General features: G+C 37.0%; 2 long non-coding RNA genes across 2 annotated transcripts; both read right to left on the bottom strand.

Annotated features, from left to right (window-relative positions):
• Nucleotides 1–1,963: 1,963 nt before the first annotated feature.
• LOC148928690 (uncharacterized) lies at nucleotides 1,964–4,173 on the bottom strand. Its single transcript, XR_016137669.1, has 3 exons — nucleotides 3,973–4,173; nucleotides 3,123–3,210; nucleotides 1,964–2,145 (listed from the first exon to the last, which is right to left on the bottom strand). It is a non-coding gene; the product is annotated as an uncharacterized LOC148928690 (long non-coding RNA).
• Nucleotides 4,174–11,082: 6,909 nt separating this feature from the next.
• Nucleotides 11,083–13,350, bottom strand: LOC125193307 (uncharacterized). Its single transcript, XR_007171560.2, has 3 exons — nucleotides 13,029–13,350; nucleotides 12,181–12,271; nucleotides 11,083–11,349 (listed from the first exon to the last, which is right to left on the bottom strand). It is a non-coding gene; the product is annotated as an uncharacterized LOC125193307 (long non-coding RNA).
• Between the last annotated feature and the right edge of the window lie 7,492 nt (nucleotides 13,351–20,842).

The following is a 20,842-nucleotide window of genomic DNA, read 5'->3' as shown; positions in this document are numbered from 1 at the left end:
CACTGTGTGATGTATTACTAAATATAGTATACTCTTATTCTAATTCAGGTGAAATTAGCAAATTTTTTTTTTTTTTTTTTTTTTTAAAAACTTACATGGCATCATCATTCTAATTAAATGACACTATGCTGAAGTAGAGTAATTATAACTCTATACAATATTTGGCATATTCTATTCCATACCTAGAAACTTAAAATGATTATAATCAAGCGTTTTATGCAATAAATGATTTTTCTATAGAAATCCTTAATATTTCTATCAAGTAATACCACCTATGTACGTTATACATCAAATATATGAATAACTATAAACAATTCAGATCCACAACATATAAGGTAACATTATTAAAGCAAAAGTAGTATATCACTTTTACTTCAATATATTTCCGTAAAACTTACAATATTTAATCTTCACAGTTATAGTTCTAACATTCATTATCATCATATTTACACACATTAGTGTATTCATAGTTTTTATCCATGCACCAACCCGTATATAATTCAAAGATATTATTACATACCAACACATGTACCGATCATCTGATCTCCTCACATATCAACACAATATATTACCACATATGTTAATGCACATATTATCATATACATCTTGCCAAAGTATAGTATAATAGAAATTATCACATATATGCACTCACTTACCCCAAGTGTGCTTAACTATAAATATGGGTATACATGTTAAACAAAATGCACCCAAAAGATGATTGATCAGGTCCTCATATCATATCATATCTTAGTATTTCCTCCCATCACACAGCACATCACATATACTTCATCCCATCATACCATATATCACACATCACTTCCATCCAATCACACTGTACGTCACATATCTTTTCTCCCATCTCATCATGTATTTCATATCAACACTCATTTCCAACACATTCCAATCGACAAAATAAAATCTTCACGTTTGCATATTAACTCACCAATTATCACACAATCTCATATATATAATATCATAAACATAATTCAAGAACTTAGACTGCACCATTGTAGAATGACTAATTAAATGAAATTAACCAAAGTCATAACTCTTTATTTATTTATTTATTTATTTTTTCCAGAAAGTGACGCTACTGAGATTTGAGCTATGTGGAGTGGCCAGTTCCACACGACTACCTTCTCAGTCACATTGAGACTACGTCTCATATCTTAGTTACATTTACCTGCACATAAGCACAAAAACAAAACATATATGTTTTCACTGTCACACATATCTTTCAATTTTCATTTAACTTCGATCAATTCTTTGTACTCTATTTAAAACCATGTTCTGGCAAATTAATTTTCATATATGACAAACTCAACTTATATGATACATGCAAATAATGTTAACAAGATGAAAAATTAAAAGGACAAGGTGGACATCCACATGATAAAACGACGTCTAATATATACTAGTCTAATTATCGTGACAACTGCATAAATTAGTATAGATATATCTCATATTACAGCGTGGTATGTTTCGACATATATATCACATTTGGTTCAGTCCTAGATAATTTACAGCAATATGGGCACAAGAGTTGTCAAGGTATGTAAAATCTCATCTTGCCTCATAAATGGAGCATCAATGGAGGTTAAAGGAACATTCTCCAACTTAGAAACCTATATATGACTGGAGGCTCCGTCATAAGTCTCTCGAACTCGATTAAAATGACAACTGTGTCAAGTCACGAACATATCAGATCCTATGTGGCATGCTTCTATACCTATTAAAGAAACGATCAAAGCCTAGAATCGCCTGGACCTAAGCTCTGATACCAAAACTGTAACACCCCTTGCTCGGTTAGTTTTAACCGAATAAGTGACGTCACATTTCGGTCAGATCGATAAACAAAACCTTTCTATTTAACCTGCATAACTTTTTTTTTTCTTTTGCAAACACTCAACACATAATACTATTATATGAGTAATCAAACCTGTTAACACAACCATTTACTACTATGCATAACAAAATAATGTTAACTTGTTTAATAAGTATACACAACCTTACATACAACTAACTATTTACAATCAAAAGCTACCCTAAGCATGCCACGTGAAAACTCCCACTTTATCAGCAAAAAGGAGGGTAGTGACTTGACACGTGCAGCTGCCCACTAGCGAGATCACTCGCTTCTATACTCTGTAGAAGGGAGAAGGAAGGGGGGTGAGCTTCAACAAGCTCGTAGTGTAAACGCATTCCATAAATCAATCTCGAAAGACTTCAATCGATATTACTTACAGAAATCAAATTATAACTTGGAATGCTACTCAGTACCTATTCATTTTTCAGTTCATAAACTAATATCGTTTCCCAACACTTTATATAATATCTCCTAAACTATTTAGATCAATTACGCAACAACACAATATATTAGTCACATGATACTTTTAATAGCAACCATTTACCATCTGTTAATCAAAAGCATATGGCACAAAGTAACATATATCATACAACTATCAATTCCTTTCATTAATCAACAATATGCTTTAGGAAAACTATTTAGATATCCAAGGCACGAAACATCAATTCTCAATCAGATATCGCATTCATATCACATTCAACCCCAAATTATGCTTAGCGATGGACACGGGTACACGGACACTATAAGTAGCCCGATGAGGGCCTCTGTCATGTATACATCTGGGTGAGATACTATCAGATGTTGTATATCTTTCGTATAGCCTGTCATAAGGCATCTGTCATATATTACCCGTATAGGGATCATATCAACTATCAACATATCATATGGATCATCGCTTCGGTTATCCGGAAGACGAATGATCAAACATGTGTGCAGTACTGCTGTCCTATGGCATGCCAACTATACCCTGTGATTCGCTCAAGCAACGGGGCATAACACAACTATTTCATATCAACTTTCACATTATTCAACACATATAACTATTTAATTCACTTTGCATATCATATATCACACCAATTCACAATTTCAAAACGTAATTCCCACATCTTACCTTTCCATATCTCGTTTATGTCATTAAGTTATACCATTCACACAATCATATTTAATCTCTATTGCGCAAGCAAATAAAACATATAAAACGTAGCAATATGTCTCGAAGTTTAAGGGATTAAACTCTAGAACACGCGTACACTACCTGTACGCGTCACAAAAACGCTATTACTTTCTTAGTCAACCATGGATGTACCCCTTTCCCCTATCGCTTGTGCTTGCACTCGGTTCACCTAATTTTTCAAACAATCACATATACAATTTATAAATAAACACAAGAAAAAGCGAATCATCACATCTATCTATTTCAGTTTGCATATTCTTTCCTTCATCACAACTAAGCCAAATAAAACATATATACAAGTTAAAACATTTCTAACTTCATGTACACCAAAAAGAAGCTAAGAAATTCGATAATACTATTCAATAGCTTCGGAAAATGAAAGCTATAACCGGCTGTCCCAAAAATATAAGCCTCACAATTCCATTTTTCTCCATAAAACAAACTTAATTAATTTTAAAAATATGGGACAGCAACTTTAATTTAAGATTAAACTCAAAACTTTGACATCTTGAAGCTAAAACTTCAATTCTAAACCTTTTGATAACAACCAATATCTAAACCCCTTTCACCAAATCCTTTTTGATAATTTCCAGCTTGTTTAAGCATCAATAACCAACATCAAACTCTACAACAAGATCAGCCCCAACATTATATAATATCAAACCATCAATAAGGTAGCTTTGAAACCCATGGCAAGAGCATATGGTCACAAATCATCCCCAAACTTAGCTTTTTCTATCACTTTCATGCTTAAATATCATAGCATACTTCCAATTGCATAATTCCATAGCCAATTTACACAAAAGCATCACAACACCAAAACCCCCAAACTCAAGAACCCTAATTTCGACTCCCACAACAAGAAGCAAATCAAATTAACATCATTACTATGCTTAGAAACAAGATTAAGGAGTTTATGGAGGAGTCTAACCTCTAATTTCAACTAATTTGCAAAGCTAAGTGAAGGTGGATTTTCAACTTGAGCTCCAAAATTAAGAGGAAATAGGAGGAATTGAGAGCTTGGATTGGTGGTGTGTGTTACATGATTCACGGTGGTGTGGCCGAAATATTTGCGGTGGCTGATCGGAGAGAGTAGAAGGCTGTTGAAATTTTACAGAGAGGTGGGAGTTTGGCGCGGCGGTCCACTGCCGGAGAAACAGACTCTCTGGACTCTAACGCGGCGACCGTCGGCCAAGGTGCGGAGGCCCGCCGGAGAAAGGTGGCGAATCCGAGATGCCCTAGATTTGCTCCAAGATTTACCGTATTTTTATGATCTTTTCCTTCTACAAAAAGGAATGACTTTCCCCTATAAATAAGACCTCAAGCTTCATCAAAAGAAAGAGCTTCTACTTGCAAAATAATTCATAGAGATCAAAAGCTAGAGTACTTCACTTGTGCAAGGATTCAACCTACGGGTTTTATTTGCTTTAGTTTTATGTTCCAATTGTCTTCCCTTCAATCTATGTGTTTAGCTTATTTCATTATGTGTAACTAAACTCATAGGATTCTAGTGATGTGTTAGTAACAACTTTGGTTATACAATTCCAATTTCTACTTAATATCCGTTTTGTTTTTACTTTGTTTCTTCCCTAAGTAGTTTTGATGCTGCATGATTGAGTGACACAATCTTGTATGATTTAATATAGCTTAGTTCATAATTGTGAGAGAGTTCTAGCGAGTTAGATTCACTTAGTAGACGCTACAGTTAGCTCCCCTTAAAACGGCACTGTTAATTGAGAGTGAGGACTTTTCAAAAGTCTTAGGAGCTTTATGGAGTTACGTGTTAGGATTGACAACCCTAATTTTGTAATCAACGTTTGCATCGCATGAGCATAAGCTAGGTGACTCGTCCTATCAAAGTAATAACTGTGCTAGGGTATTGTAGTTTTGAATTTGTATAACCATAACTATGAACGCACATCCCTGGGATTCCCTTATCTGTATCGATTGTCTCTGTGTTTTGCTTTCATTTAGTTGTTAATTGCTTTTAGTTATTTTCAGTTTTCAAAAGTTCCCAAATTCTCTTGTTCTTCCACATAGTAATTGAGTTCTAGTAGAGGATAGACACTTTGTGTTTGCCTTCCCCGTGTTTGATATACGGTACTGACCTTTAGAATTCCCACCTCTTTGTGTTTACTACTTTGGAATTTAATTGCTTTCAGTTTTTATTTTTAGTTTTTAATTTGTTTTTGTTTTTGATTCTTGCAGGTTTTGTATGCGAACGCGCTCTGGGAAGGACAACCTGAACCGCTCGATTTAGAACTTGAAAGAACTCGTAGGAAAATAAGGAGTGAAAAAGGATCAGGATCGATGGGTGACAAAACGGAACTCGAAAAATTGCAGGAGATGGTCAAGATGTTGATGGACGAGAGAGATGCGGAAAGGGCAGCCCGAGAGGCGCTGGAGAAAAAGAACAAGGAAATACTACCCGTGATGAACATGTTCAATCATGCGAATACTGTTACTTTTCCCGAAGGCCCTCGTATTGATGCTAATAACTTCGAGTTACGCATGACCCTTATACAAAGGGTCGAGCAAACTCCTTTTGCAGGTAGGGCCATCGAGGACGCCAACCGCCATCTCTCCAAATTTGTGGAAATCACAAACACGCTCAAGTTAAATGGTGTCGACGACGACGCCATAAGGGTAAGACTCTTTCCATTTTCATTAACTGATTCTGCTAAAGAGTGGTTTGAGTGTATGCCCATAGAGAAGGTTTCCACATGGAAGGACATCGTAGCTGCCTTCCTCGACAAGTACTATCCACCAGGCACAATATTGAAGCTGAAAAGCAAAATCTTTCAGTTCATCCAAGGCCATGACGAGCCCCTCTATGAGGCGTTTGCTCGTTTCAAAGCTCTCCTTCGAAAGTGCCCTAACCACGGTTTCACTGTGGATCATCAGGTAGGAATCCTCTACAATGAATTTAATGAAAAAATTTGTGCTATGTTGGATTCAGGGGCAAACAGAGGCTTTTTGAGAAGGTCGGGTGAAGATTCCATGGCAGTGATCGAGGAATTCGCCACCAATAGCAGGGAGTGGTCGAAAGAAAGGCACAGCATGGAGAGGATAGCTGCAATTGAAGAGGCCGATGAAAGTTCTTTTGCGAAGGAATTGACCGAACTCAGAGTTAGGGTGGACCAAATGGACACATCGAGGAAGGAGGATCTGATTCCACCAACCTCCATCATAGCGGTCTCTAAACCCGAAACTCCTGCCCTGATAGTGGAGGAAATCAACTACATGCAAGGAGGCGGTTCCAACAGAAACTACAACAATAATTATCGCCCTAATCAGGGGGCGGTAATTTCAATAATTATAATGGAAACCGACCTCATCCTAATCTCTCATATTTTAACAATAATTTCTTGCAACCTCCTGCAGGATTTAGTGTTGGCAAATGAGGAGTAGTTGAAACAACCAAAAAGGAGGAGAAGTATGACCAATGAATCACAAGGATCTTGGAAGTAATTACACAAGATAGAAAAATTAATGATACCAAGATCGGAGTGGTTGAAGCTAGGATAAACAACCTCGAGCAAGGAATGGACACGATCTCAACTGCCATAGCAAACATCAACACTCAAATGGAGCAAATCCAAAAGAAGTTAGATGAGGACAGGGCAAAGGCAGCCGCATGAGTGGATGACATCAACAGGAAGTGGGTGGCAAAGCAGAAATCTGGGGACTGCCCAGCCGCTGGCGGCTCGCCGCCACCACCGCAGCGGGCCGCCACTGAAGCACCGAATGGAGTCTGCCAGACTGCCGGTGGACCGCCGCACACCCCGCGGTGGGCTGCCACTGAGACGGCAGAACCACCTACTCAACAGGGACTCGTGCGGCACAATGGGATTGTGCTACCTTTCCAACCAAAGAGGAAGTTTAAGCTCGAAGAGCAATTCAAACATTTTTTGAACATGTTTTGTAAATTTCATACTAACATTTCTCTAGTTGAATCATTGCAGGAGATACCTAAGTATGCAAAGCTACTAAGGGAGGCGGTGATGAGGAAGAAAAAGCTAACAAAAGACGACCTTAAGCTACCGCATCATTGCAGTGAGATCATCCAAAAGGAAAGGGCAGTGAAACAGAGAGATCCGGGCCAATTTATTATCAGATGCCGGATTGGAGAGTGAAAGGTTGATAAGGCCCTATGCGATTTAGGATCTTCCATCAATCTCAAGCCACTGAAGTATTACAAAAAGCTCAACATTGGGCCGCTCAAAACTTCAGACGTGTACAAAGGTTGGCCGATAACTCGTCCATCAAAACTGTAGGTATGATTGAGGATGTCTTAGTTAAAGTCGATGATTTTATTTTCCCCGCCGAGTTTATTGTGCTTGACATGAAAGTAGACAAGAACGTCTCTCTAATCTTAGGGAGAGATTTTCTTGTCACTTGCAAAGCTTTGATTGATGTAGGTTGTGGCGAGATCACAATTAGCGATAACTATAGCCACTCCACCTATAAGATCGAGAGCGAGATGCTCAAGTTGGAGGAGGCAAAGCGGGTGAAGATGGAACGACATTGCAGGGCAATTATGGTCACGGATTTGACAAAACCCCAAGACCCATTGGAAGTGGAGGATTCTTCTACCTCCACTATCTACTTTGTCAACGAGGTAAGACGTTTTCCCAAAAAGAACGATACAAACCCCTCTACCTCTATTCCGCAGAAGAAGAAGCAAAAGAGGAAGAAAGCACCCAAGGAGGACCCCGAGATATATGTTATCAAGACAAATAAGGGAAAATACAAATGGTGGAAGAAGCTAGGGACCAAGTTTCTCCCTATGCCAATTTTCAACACTCGGGTCGCTGATAAGCCAAATTAGTGGGCCACTTCAAGTCGAGCTAACGACTAAAAATAAAAGCGCTTGTTGGGAGACAACCCAGTTTCTTTAGTTTTGTTCTTTTTGTTATTTCCGTTTTTCTGTTTTCTAAAAAAAAAATTTGACGAGTGGCGGTCGCCACACGTTTGTTCACATGTGCAGGTTAGGTCGGGCCTAGGGCAGGTTTAGGGCGGGCCGAGGAAACCGCTGTACGGGCCGCGGCGGCCCGCCAGGAAGCGCCATTTACGAAGGCCCGTGCGGCGACCGGCGCGTGCAGTCCAGAAATGAGAAGGCTCTATTTAAGGTATGTTTTCCATTCCTTTTCCCATTTCTTCTCAAATTCCTTCCTTGCACACGACCCCCACCTTTATAAATCACCAAAATCACACACCCACACTCTCATTCTCTCAATTCTCTCCAAGTTTAGAGTTCTTCTTCTACAATTCTCATCAACACAAGGTATGAATCCTAACTCAATTTCTGAGCTTTGTTTCAATTCTTTCATGGATTTTGGTTTTTATCGGTAGAAACTCTTATTATGTGATGGGGGATGATTGTGTGTGCTTATTTTCAAATTTCCATAGTCAATTTGTGTTTTGGTGGTGACTTGAAGCTTGGTGAATAGTGAATCCCTCTTGTTTATACTTGTTAATATGTTGTAATCATGTTCATAGCATTGTGAGGCTATTATTACTTCCATGAATTGCAATACTTGAGAATTTCAAAGAGATTGTTGACATGTATTGATTTATTGTTGATACGTCTCTGCATGGGGGATGAATTCACGTTGGGGGATGGATTTTTGTGTCCTAGTTCGGATGATTATGCTCTACATGTTTACATGCTACCATCTAGGATGCTATGAACCACAAACTTGCAACTAAATGTTGATTCTTTGTTATTTCTTATAAGAGTGCAAGTTTGGGGGAACCTTTGATTGTCCATTGGTTGGTATAATTTTTAAGTATTATAATCTTCTTTTGTAAGACAATGGGATCAAAGGGAAAGCCCGAGAACGCAAAGAACTATGACATTAGCCTTGCCACGGACGAGCAGAAGGCTATGTGGAAAAATTTGTCGGCGCGAGAGACGACGCCCTCGAGGTACCCCCACGATTTCTCTCTCCAAACTTTGGGGATCGCGGAGGACTTTTGGGCGTTATGTGACGTAGGCGACGGGAACGTCCTTCTATACATGTTCGAGAGGAAGTGGTCGTCTTTCAGGCAGTACACTCTTGAGTTCCTAAGCTCGTTGAAGGTCACCAAGGACCGCCAGCAAAACATCCCGCTTAGCATCGATTTCCGCCTAGGCAACCGATGGCACTCACTCACCATTGCTTCGACCCCAACCCCGAGGCCGACAATGACTACGACTTTGACGAGGTTTGGGGTGCGATGACGAATGAGCACGAGTACGCCGCGGGCTATGCCAAGTCTTCTTTGATTCGCAACCCCGTTTTGAGATACCTCCACCGCGCGATGACCCAACTCATGTCTGCTAGGGTCGATGGGGGAAGTGTCTCCCAAATGGAGTTGAATGTGATATGGTGTCTTCTCAACAAGAATGGATTCGATTATGGAACCCTTTTCACTATCTATGTGGACCAGATCACGAAGAAGGATGGAAGCGTTATTTGTTGTGGAGGCTTGATCACGGCGATAGCCGAGCACTTGGACATATCTTACGCCCGGTTGACGGAAGATGGCGGGGAACGCTTTATCACCTATGAGGTGCTCTTCTCGGTGGGGCTATTGAAGACCGACTATTGGGGTCAAAGATTTTTCCTACAAGTGGCGGGTGATCACTTCCCCGTTCCCATTCTGCAGTTGACTAAGGTCGATGTTTGGGCGAACCAAGTCAATTGGAAGCTCAACACTCTGGCTCACCGAAGAGCCATTGAGGCCAACCCCATCAATGGGGAGTTTAGGAAGAGGAATATCCCGGCTCGTATCCCCATCTTTGAGGCCGAGGACGACTCCGCTTATGATGCCATTGATCACTACAATGAGGAAGGGGAGCACTCGCATGCTCAAGAGAATGAAGTGCCGCCGCCACTGCCGCCCCAACATCGCCAAGAAGAAGAGGAATAGGAAGTAGAGGGCCATCGCCGCCAAACTCGAGCAAACCGCCGCCGCGGAAGGCCGAATCCCAATGACGAGTTCCAGGCGAACACCTCTGCCCAACTAGGAGATATCTACTCCTACATGCAAAACGTGTCCAACACTTGGGACACCCGTTGGGCGGAGCAACAAAGGGAGAACGCCTACAACCACCAAGGATGGACGGCTCAAGGCGATTGGCGCACGGCGGAGCAACAATTTTGGGAGCAACAACGATTGGAAGACGTGCATCGCCGTCAAAAAAATTGAAGAGCTCCAAAGGATGGCCGCCGAGGCTCGACAAGAGCGCCAAACCATGAGTGGCGACATCCCCTATCTTATTGGTGCATTCGACGACCTCAACGCCCGTTTCCCTCCTCCTACTCAAGATTGAAGAAGTCAAGCTCAATGACTTTAAATGAGCACTTGTACCATATTTTTGGATGTTTTAAGACATTTTTTTTTTATTTTTATGTTTTTGACAATTTTTGTTTTAATTTTAAGTATTTTTGGTTTTAGTTTAATTTTTGTGCATTGAAAATTTTTCGCAGGGTCTGACCTCTTTGTGGCGACCGCCACATGCGCTGCGGCGGTCCGCCACCTGCTCGCTGGAACAATCTGTTGCTGCGCGGTGACCGCCGGACATGCCGCGGCGGACCGCCATCTGGGCACAATTTCCATCGCGATTTTTCAGATTTTGCACCGTCAGGCCTTGACTCGAAATTTTTCAAGGTACGTTTTTTTTCCAGTAGTTTACTCACGTCCCTACCGACTCTACAAACTTATTTTATACTTTCTTGTAAATAAGTTTGGGGGGATGAAGTGGTGGACCGTGAGTTTAGGTTTTTGTTTTAGGGTTTTCTTTTTGTTTTAAAGTTTTTGCTTTTGTTTTTCATAACCCGTAGGAGAATTTTGTGTTCTTAAAATGTTTGCTTGAATCCATGTCGTGAACTTAACATGAAAAACTTAGAAACACGTATGCTTAGGGACACACTTTAGATCGAGTTGCCGATGACATTACATTCCATCCATGTTTAAGTGTGGCTTTGTAACACCCCTTATTCAATTTATGAAACCGAAGAATTGGTGTCACATTTTGATACTGCTCAACCTCTTATTAAGAACCTGACTTTCCGCATGTATATATATATATATATGTATGTATATTTTTTTTATCACACAGATACAGATAGATACAGATACAGATACACACTCTGTTATAGAATTAGCAACATGCTATAACAAAAAAATCTATCCAACTATACACGTCTATAAATCCTCAACTAAGCATGCCACTGTAACTTTATCGACAAAAGAGATAGTAACTAGACACACGCAGTGACGCAGCTGCCCAACTAGTGAGATTCCTCACTACGATACTCTGCGAGAGGAGAAAAAGGGGTGAGCTTAAACTCGTTTTGTAATCACATTTTAGCATATAGTCCCTAAAACCTTACATCGATATCACCATTACAAAACAATAACTTTGTTACCTGAAAAGTCGTACACCATCTATTTATATTACACCTCTCAATCTGATAGCAATCAATATGCCATTTCATATAATAACAATCTTGTCAACTCACATAACAAACCTAATCATGTAAACAAATTTCACAATATAGAGCAAATATAACATGTTATTACATCAACTTTAGCACTCTATTTTATCAACCTACGTAATGTAGTTTGAGATAAAGTACCTGTATCATTTTCAAATAGATTCATATCCATCCCTAAATAATTCCATCAAATCAAACAACCAATATATTCGTTTATAAATAAGGATTACTTTCAGCAATGATATGCCACAAGTTAATAAAACCATACATGCCATAACTATAGCAAAAAATATAGCATATCATTCAGACAATTTTTCACTTTATAATTCATTCAACACAATATATAGCTTTTGAGATAATCACTTTGCATATCATAGGCATACTCACAATTTTAATATACGAAACCACCAATATGCACCATCTTACCTTTCAATATCACCATTCCTGTCATATCACTTAAATAACGCAGTCCACAAAAACATTGATCACTATTCAACTATTCCACATTATCGCAAGGTATTTACCAAAGTATCATATATTTCAAATATATCCTTAAGCTCAATCGCACAAACATATCAATCACATAAACAACACGTAGTAATACTTAATCAAAATTAAAGACATTAAATTATAGAATACGTGTACACTACCTGATTCATGCCAATAAAACTCCTTCTAAATTATTCATCTCCTCCAAGATCTTGTCATTTCATTTGTTACATGCACTTGAATCTGGTTTGCCTACATTTTTAAATAAACACATCTATTTAACACTCAAATCACAAATCAAAACCAACTTCTATTTCTCTTTTACCTTATTAAACTAGAACTTGAGTTTTCATTAGCTCGTAACACAAATTCTCCCCAAAACAAATTCATTAACTCATATATAGCAAGTTAAAGCACATCTAGTTACTTTTACATCAAGAAAAAGAAGAATGATATGATAAGGCTAAACAAAAAAAACTCTAGGAAAGAGAGTATACCGGCTGTCCCAAAATCATAAATCCTAAAGTTCCATTTTTTTTTCTCTACAAACTAAACTTATTTAGTTTTTCACATGTGGACAACCACCACACTTTACAGTTACTCCCAATCTATTGACATTTTAAATCTAAAACTTTGACCAAAATCCTTTTGATATCAACCAACATCTGAACCTCTTTCACCAAATCCTTTTTAGCTTATAATTATATTAATAAACACCACAAAACTTCATAACAAGGTAGCACCAATATTATGTAGTATCAAAATCATCAAGAAGATGTCTTTAAAATTCATATCAAAAGCTTATGGTCACATACTATTTCCAACATCAGATTTTTCATCATTTTCATACATATTATATCATAGCATAGTCCCAATTGCATATTTTTAAAGCCAATTTACACAAGATCATCAAAACTACAAATCCCCAATTCCATGAACCCTAATTTTCGGCTCCAACATCAATACTATACTTAGAAACAAGATAAAAGAGTTTATGGAAGAATCTAACCCCCAATTATAACTATTTTGGATGTTGGGTTAAAGTGGGATTGAAACTCAATCTCTGTAATGGAGAGAAACTAAGGGAAATTAGGACTTGGGGTGAGTTATGTGAGCTTCTGGTATCCCAGTGACTTCGCCGGAGAGCTCAAGCGGCGGGATGCAGCTGAACGGAGAGAGAGAACATGGACGACGATGATATTGCAGAGAGAGGGAGAGAACGACGTGGAAAGAGAGAAAGGAGAGTGAGAGGGATCCAATTTTCATTCCTATCTCCAACTCTCTTTTTCTATTTTTAAAAAATCTTCTTTTCTTTTCTTTTAATTCTCCACATGACATGTTCCCTTACTACTATTTATCACTATCTATTAATTTCCATTTCCTTACAATTCTTTACTTTTTTTTCCCCCCCTTTTCCTTATCTTTTATTTCCTCACAGAAAAATCAATCTCTTTCCTTATATTACTTTTATTTTCCACATGTTGACTATCATATGCATATAAACATCCACAGAAGAAAACATATGGAGTACTAAAATTATAGATTTCCCAATTCTATTTCTAATTTAATTTTGGGATACTACAACTCCATTTAGTCTTCATATTGTTCAATGCCCAGTCAATTAGTCGAATAATTTTTCATATCAAATTATTCGACAAAAGTCCTGATTGTTTGATTTCCTAATAAAATAAAATAAAATAAATCAATTTCCGTCTAGGGTCATTTTTGGGATGTTACAACTCATCCACCCTAAAAATAATTTCGTCCCCGAAATTCCATCAGATTCACATAGCTTAAAGGTGCTACTTATTCTCATATGCCCTTCTATGATATCTTCTATTTTACATTGTGTGCATAACATATCCTTACTTCGGAAATGACTCACAAATTATCACGTAATAATTCAGTTTGCACCCATAGGATCATATAATATCATATTATACTCCACGATATTACGTTAAATAATTATTGAGTTCCTTTAATTAACCTAATTAGTATAGTATCTATGCACATATATCAACCATGTCATATAATTCTTCATATCACATTATTTATTTAATTTCATACAGATTACGAGGGAACTTTCATAACCCTCAATGAGTCAGTCCTATCAATCATATCACATTTCACATGCATATAGCTCGATCTTGAGCACACAAGTGTCCTATTTAAGGCGTACATATCCAACTCATATCCCATTCCATATTTATAGACTACATCTTCAAGTACACATAGTTCACACCCCAATCCCTTTGACATATGTATTTATAATAAACAAATATTTCTTAAAGTGCAGTAATCATATATCTAGTATTTGAAGTTTCTATAATAATCCATGGAGTTTCTAGAACTCACGACAACCAACATATCAGTTTGATATCTTACTCCTGAAGAAAATATTAGTGGTTTATATGGCCACAACTCACTTTATATAAACTAAACCTGTAATTCCACATCACACAAATATCACGTATATCCTTTCACCAATACATACAATCATAAGTATCAAGTATCATAAATAATTTCAGATCTATATGTATATGCCTCTATACTCTTTTTATTATTATTATTATTATTATTATTATTATTATTATTATTATTATTATTATTATTATTATTATTATTATTCTGTAACAGATTTCAAACCTGTTATCTGTCCGGGACTTCCGCTTTGCCAATATTAATTGACCCGAAGGTCCCACTATGATTTGACCCGTATGTCCCAATATGATTTGATCCGAAGATCCTAATATGATCTGATGTGATTTCAATGTGATTTCAGATCCAAGTCAAGACCGTCAAATGATTTAAATAATTCCAAAACCATAAGTAAAACATATCCATCGTGCCATTCATATATCTATATCATATTCCACTATAAATATCAAATAGAAACGCATAATCATATCAAGTCACATTATATAATTCAAATAGCCACTTTAATTGAACACACAGTAATCCACTATATAATGCATGTAAAATAAAATTAAAAAGTGATTTATACACAACTGATTATAGCATGTAATCAAATTGAACACACAAATTCCATTCTCGATCTACAACCCTCAATCCCTAATAGTTAAGCTTTATCTTCTTTTTTTTATGCCTTTCTTTTTTTCTATTGTAATTATCGTTGTCTATAACTCAACCGACTTGGTATGAGATGACCGATCGTTTTCCTTCCTTTCTTGATGATTAAGAATATTTTGTATCGTATAAAATTGAGGCATATTAGTTTTTGAAGTCTCTTATGAATCAAAGTTATGCATATTCTACTATTGAGTCATTCATAACACTTAATATTCTAATGACAATATAATATGCTATTATACAAAGTAATTTAAAATTTGGGTTAGGTATTCACACTTAAAATCACATAATCCAACTTTCACATATAATGTCACATAAGTTCATATATCACTATAATATATCATATTAAGATTATTAGTTTCATCATGTCTCATATTCAATAATACACATAAACATACTTATCAAATTATGTCCATACTTCTTTACATTTTATTATCTGACAGACTTCGCATAAGTTCCAATGTGAAATCCAAAGCTTTTATTCCAACATTCATTTATCAAATAGCATATAAAATTACATAATCATTATTTTCACATTCAGATTCCTCATTCGCATTCACATGACAAAGTTATCATTTTTATTTCTCATGTATCTCGTTAACCATTTTAGTTCATTTTTAACTTATTCCAATCAATTTATTTACATTCCCTTTTATCATACCACATACTTCCACCTTGATTCACCGCATATTGCATATTGTTACTATTATACTCATCTTCTCTTGTTATTATAATTCTGTAGTTAATCTATTCCATTAGTTTCTAACGAAAATTGGGCAGCATCTCCCATAAAACTGGAGCATGCCCAAAAACCAGCAAATTCAAAGTCAAAATCAAATTCAAAGTCAAACACAAAGCACAAGACAATTTAATCATCCAAACAAAATTCCAATATCTCCCAAATAACCAACAACAGTTCACATTTTTACCAATTACCATATTTATTGTCATTTTTCAGCAGACATCAATTATCAGCACGATTTGCATAAACGTCAAATACCACATTCTTTTTCAGATTCCAACATACATTGATCATCAATACATTTCACATTCTTTCAAACACATATATGATTCACTAGATTTCATACTTTCAACCATAGTGCCCTTTTATCTCATATAGCTCAATTTCAAACTCATATATTATTTCATTTAAAACTCACGTTTTTGAACATGTCATATATCTTATAACTCACTTCGAGCATCTATTTTCATTTTCCATATCATTTCTAAATCCTCTAATAAATTTCCACATTCACTTAGCTCGTCTTCGAGCGCACACAGTTCTTATGGAGTTCACATTTTCTAATCATATCACATTTTGCATCTCATATCTTATATAAAGCACAATTACTTAGATTATATCTCTGTCATATCACATCATAACTCATATTCCCGATTCCTAGCACACATATAATCCATACAGAGTTCACACTTCCATTCACGTCACATATATTTATATATCTCAAGTATTAATCAATTCATATGTTCACATTCAGAATCCCGCTTTAGGTGTATAAAACTTGACATTAGATAACCACCATTTAATCTACCGAAGTTAAATACAAAGGCTCGCATTCTTATCCATAAACAAATATATTTATAGATCATAGACAATATCACCTTTAAAATGCATATTATCCACATGCTACTGCACACATTATCATATATACATCATCAAACATATTATAATAGACATTATCACAAAATTTCACTTATTTACTCAAGTTTGCTTAGCGATGACCACATATATATGTGCAAAGCAAATTGCACACGTATAGGACTGATCAAGTCTTCCTTCATTCCACATATCATATATTAATTCCTCTCATCACATAACATATTGCGTATCATTTCCTCCCATCACACCATATATCACATATCAATACCTTCCGTCACACCACATATCATTTCCACCAATCACACCATATATCATGTATTATATCCTCCGTCACACTATACATCACATATCATACCCTCCCAACACCCCATATATATCACATATCAGATCCACCAATCATATCATGTATCATATATCATATATCATGTCCTTCCGTCACACCATATAACATATAACTTTTCATCTGTACTACCATGTATTCAAATCACAGAGATTATCAAATTCTTATCCATAAACCAACACATTTATAGATCACAAACAATATAATCTCTTATCGACCATTTCTAATCTCATCATCCTACCAGCTTTTTAATCTTTCACTCAAGATGATGCTACCGAGATTCGAGCTATATGGGATGGCCAGTCCCATATAACCACTTTCTCGGTCACAAGAGAATTTTTATCCCGTACTTTGAAAACCTTTAGACAAATATATATATATATATATATATATATATATATATATATATATATATATCAAATTCCCATTTGAAAAACTTCTATATAGTTGCAGCTGCATCGAGTCACTGTTATTGAAAATGACTCAATGTCCTATGTGGCATGTTTCTAAACTAAATTTAATCCAACCAGAAGCCTAGGACCGCCTAAACCTAGGCTCTGATACCAAACTTGTAACACCCCTTATTCAATTTATGAAACTGAAGAATTGGTGTCACATTTTGATACTGCTCAACCTCTTATTAAGAACCTGACTTTCCGCATGTATATATATATAAATCTATATAGAGTCCCATTATCCACAAATCCACTCTTAAAGACCGAACCACCGAACCCCAACCAAATTAGGGCTTTTAGATCTAGTTTTTTATGGATGAGATATAGAAATTTATAAATTATTTTCGCCTTCATCACGAGCCTATTTTAATTCATCCGAAGGTAAATAAGTCATACTAACATGTTAAGAAGATTTAACTTCGTTCCAGAATATATTACTTCATTCTAGTAGGTTTTTACTTCATTCCAGTAGGTTTTTACTTCATTCCAGTACGTAAATGTGGTTTCGCTGTCGCGTGCCGTTCTTTCTCTCTACAATATCTATCACCACCGCCATGGCGCTAATATGGTTTAATAAACACATGGAATAATGTAATAAATTATTGGAATGAAGTATGTGTAGAAGCATTTGAAGTCTTACTAGAATGAAGTAAAAATCTTATCCAATGAAGTAATAATGTTTCTGAATGAAGTAATAAACTCACTTGAATAAATTGCATTTTTAAATGTTAATCAAGCAAAAACCCACGTCAATCAATTTGAATGAAATATATGTTGAATCATTTCAAAACCTACTGGAAGCAAGTAAAAACATGTTGTAGTTTCAAGGTATTACGTACAGAATGAAGTAATAAACCTATACAATGAAGTAAAATGGGCTAGTAATGAAGTAGAAAATTTTTTTACAGCAGCACATTTCATCAAAAAAACTAGATCTAATGGCCCAGATTTGGTCTCTAGTTCAGTCTTTAAAATTGGTTCGACATTGATCACAACTATATATATATATATATATGATTTAATATAGCTTGGTTCATAACTGTGAGAGAGTTCTAGCGAGTTAGATTCACTTAGTAGACGCTACAATTAGCTTCCCTTAAAACGACACTGTTAATTGAGAGTGATGACTTTTCAAGGGTCTTAGGAGCTTTATGGAGTTACGTGTTAGGATTGACAACCCTAATTTTGTAATCAACGTGTGCATCGCATGAGCAATAAGCTAGGTGATTCGTCCTATCAAAGTAATAACTGTGCTAGGGTATTGTAGTTTGGAATTTGTATAACCATAACTGTGAATGCACATCCCTGGGATTCCCTTATCTCTATCGATTGTTTCTGTGTTTTGCTTGCATTTAGTTGTTAATTGCTTTTAGTTATTTTCATTTTTCAAAAGTTCTCAAATTCTCTTGTTCTTCCAGATAGTAATTGAGTTATAGTAGAGGATAGACACTTTGTGTTTGCCTTCCCCGTGTTCGATATCCGGTACTGACCTTTAGCTATACTACATATACGCTGTATATTTGCAGGTTTATTTAGTGCTAATAAAAAGTGCATCACCTGTATGAACCCCTGTTTGAGCAGATCAGAGACCATCTTCTCAATTATATTTTTCTGAACAACAGTATGCTTATACGGTCTCGAGTTCACTAGGGACGCACCATTAGTAAGAACTATCTGATGATTGTGAGACCTCATTGGTGGCAGAGTTGTAGGTTCTTCAAAGATGGAAGTCTGATTCCTCAGAAATTCCTAGATTTCAGAAGGAATTCCTAACTTTAGTTCCTCACTTTCAGCAGACATGAAGGAAGGATTCTCCTCCTCCACTACTTTGATGCAACAAAGTTGAATGTCTTGGCAGTTAGAAAGCAGCTTACTCATCTCTTTTCTAGATACAGTTTGAACTTGTTGCTTCAGTTGTCCTCCTCTAAGTATATGTTTCTTCCCCAGCAGCTTAAACTCCATTATAAGGTTTTTAAAATCCCAGTGGATCACTCCCAATGTTTCCAGCCACTGAATTCCAAGGACCATATCACAGTTGCCTAGAGGCAGCAGCAGAACATCAGTTATGAAGGCCGCATCTTTCAACCTCCATTTTAAACCCTTGCACATTGAGTCACACTCCAGCCTAATCCCATCAGCCACATCTACCATAACTGGCTTAACATGAGTTAAAGATAAGTTCAAACGTTTAGGAAAGTGAATATCCAGAAAGTTGTGTGTGCTCCCAGAGTCAATAAGGATGTGCACAAACCTTTTCCCCACTTGTCCTAAGATTCTCATGGTTCTAAATCCCTTAGAGACCGAACCATTGATGGCATGAATAGAAATTAGAGGATTATCCTCATCATCACATTGTTCTTCCTCATTACACACAGTTTCATCACCCATACAATCAACACCCACAGAGTTATCCACCTCCAAGGCATACAGTTGTTTCCTACCACACCAATGGCCTCTTTCAAATTTTTCATCACAGCCATATCATAAACTTTTAGCTCTATAGTAAGCCATCTGTTCTTCAGTTAGTACACGTTTATTTTTGAATGATGGCATAGTAGGTGTTGGCAACAAGGGTGGATTTCCAGAGAATTTAGACTCTTGATTACCAAATTTCTTAGAGGCATTTGTAGAGAACCCTTCCTTAACAGGAATATACATATCTTGAAGCCTAGCTAGAGCATACGCATGAATTAAGGTCTAAGGCATAAACAATCGAACAGCTTTTTGCACATAGGGTCTTAAACCATTAATAAAATGGCTAATAGCATACGATTCAGAGAGAGATACTCGTCCCAACAACAATTCAAATTTATCATGGTAATCAGAGAACGAACTAGTTTGTTTGAGGGAGAGCAACTCCGTCATCGGATCGCCCAAAAGATGGTCACCAAAACGTCATTCCAACGCTTCCAGAAATCAAAGCCACGGAGTCGCCATTGGCTGATCCTGATATTTGGACCAGTTGTGAAACCATTGCAGAGCTCTCCCTTTGAAAGTAATCACAGCTAGGCGTGCTTTAGAGTCCTCCAGTGTCAGATCCATCGTGAAGAAATGATCGCAACGCAGAATCCATCTAGCTAAGTCATCACTGGAGAAGATCGGAAAACCGACCTTGGATTGGCGTGTAGCGAAGTAAGGAGCTCGCGGTTGGCCACCGCCATGGCCACCAACGCCTCCTTGAGCCGTCATTCTTTTCATCAGCTCGTTCTGCTGTAGTTACAGAGCTAAAAATCCCTCGCGAAGCTCTTTCAATTGTTGCTCTCGCGATTGATCGACATTGTGACGCCCCCAATTTTTGTGCGCTTATTTTGGACAGGAAA

Source organism: Salvia hispanica, chromosome 4 (genome assembly GCF_029641045.1).
Source record: "Salvia hispanica isolate PSC_SH4W2 chromosome 4, Shi_PSC_v1, whole genome shotgun sequence".
NCBI lineage: Eukaryota > Viridiplantae > Streptophyta > Magnoliopsida > Lamiales > Lamiaceae > Salvia > Salvia hispanica.
Note: the sequence above shows the minus strand (reverse complement) of the source record. Positions and strands in the feature narration are given on the sequence as shown.